Raw genomic sequence first — 2,204 nt, forward strand, 5'->3', positions numbered from 1 at the left:
CGCTACATGTTATCTCCTGCAAGCCACTCAGTGGCTGGGCCAGGCACCTGTCCAGGAAAACCTTCTCACTACAGCGCAGAAGCTCAACTGCATTCTCCTGGTTGGCCTTGACCTATTCATTCATCCCTGAAGCCAATGTCCAGGCTATACCACATCTCACCATATGTTCCTTCTGTTCGCGCCATCACTCACAGAGATGCCTGCTGGAGTCTCTCCAGTCTGGGTAAAAAAAAATGCCTTGGCTATAATTGTTTTCTGGGCCCACCTGGCTCCGGGTAACAACACTGCAGAGATTCTGTTCTATATTTTTTAAAAAAGGTAGAACTGTTGATGCCTTAGCCCACACTTGAGAATAAATTAGAGTCTCTGGCTAAATTAAGCAAATATATGCATACATTCATATATCCACTGTAAGTGACAAACAGTTCGGAATTATCTATTTCAGCATCCCTTCCAATTTTCTTCATTAAAGAGTGGTGATTCATTCGGCTACACGTGGCTAAGAGTAATACAGTCACTGTGATCCTCCTCTGTCCTCTTAGCTCATCCTCCTGTGCACATGCTACCCGTTGATGCTGCATCCTCCTACCTTAACATGCTATGTACACACTAGCCATTGATGCTCCTCTCTTCTTCTGTAGTTTCACTTCCTACCCTGGCACCTGTCCCCTCTGCCACTTTCTTTAGCAAGGTTTCATGTTGTTTTTGCAAAGGATACTCAGCACCTTTGGTGATGACTGCTCAAAATTTAACTTCCAAATGCACACATGAGCAGTAGTCGTAGCACTTAGTATTATCTGCCATTGGCCGTGGAATAGATACAGAAACATAGGGAGAGGCTTTTCCCCCTGTGTCTTCTCCAAATGCTTGCTTTTGCAAACAAAGACACTCCCTCTTTGGAGCCCTGATTTTTGATGGTATAAGAATGACTGACTGACTTCCAGGCTTAGTACTATTGTGGAAGAGAAACCAGACCCTTGCCCGGTGTGGTGGTGCATGCCTTTAATCCCAGCACTCCACTCGGAAGGCAGTGGCAGGAGTAGCTCTGTGAGTCTGAGACCAGCCTGGTCTACAAAGAGTTTCAGGGCAGCCAGGACTGTTATATACAGAAACCATGTCTTGAAAACAGAGAGAGAGAGAGAGAGAGAGAGAGAGAGAGAGAGAGAGAGAGAGAGAGAGAGAGAGACACCAAGCTAGGGAGGGAGGGAAGGAAGAAGGAAGGAAGGAAAGAAGGAAGGAAGGAAGGGAGGAAGGGAGGGAGGGAAGAAAGAAAGAGAGAGAGAGAAGAAGAGGAAGAAGAAGAGGAAGAGGAAGAGGAAGAAGAAGAAGAAGAAGAAGAAGAAGAAGAAGAAGAAGAAGAAGAAGAAGAAGAAGAAGAAGAAGAAGAAGAAGAAGAAGAAGAAGAAACATGACCCCACTGCACTGCAAAGAATTGGACCAAGTGGCTGCAGTTGCAAGGCCTGGTGCTTAACTCTTTCATGTCCACAGAGCTGAAGGCGACCACCTCCTAACAGTCGCGATCTTCCAACTCTTTTCACCCTCAATCTATTCCATAAAAGGATGATCAGTGACCAAGGGTACACACATAATATTTCAACTACTATCAAGAAAAACAACATCTAGCTGAAAACATCCTAAGAGTTCACGTGTCAAATGTACTTCACGCCAGAGACATTAACGTAGTCTTCCCAAGCTTCCAAAAATGTCTTCAACACCTCATACCTCTGTTTCGATTTCCGTTTGTTTTCCTTTGTTTTTTGTTGTTGTTTTGGCTTATTTGTTCAAGATGGGTCTTCTTATGTTGCCCAAGCTAGCTTCAAACTCAGGTTGGCCTTGAGTTTAGGACCCTCCTATACGCCGAAATCAGAGGAGCTCGCAACCAGGCCTGGCTTGAAAGGTTGTTTGTTTCTAGTGGTGTTCATTTATACTGTTATTCTATTTATCGCTGCGTATGTGGCGATGGGCGTGGGGGGACTGTGAGCATGCGTGTCTGCGAAGGTCAGAGGACAACTTAGGGGAGTAGCCCTCTCTTCGTGTGGGTTGAACCAAGTGGTCAGGCTTGGTGGCAGGCACCTTTGAACTCCTGAGCCATCTTGCCAGTCCTCAGTCTTGCCAGTTCCTGTAAGAGCCGACTGGTGTCAACACTGATGCCCAACGTGTTGAGACTGATAAGCCCGCATGCCTGTCTTACGCCACTTCACTTT

The sequence above is a fragment of the Rattus norvegicus genome, chromosome 18, assembly GCF_021556685.1.
Source record: "Rattus norvegicus strain SHRSP/BbbUtx chromosome 18, alternate assembly SHRSP_T2T, whole genome shotgun sequence".
Lineage (NCBI taxonomy): Eukaryota > Metazoa > Chordata > Mammalia > Rodentia > Muridae > Rattus > Rattus norvegicus.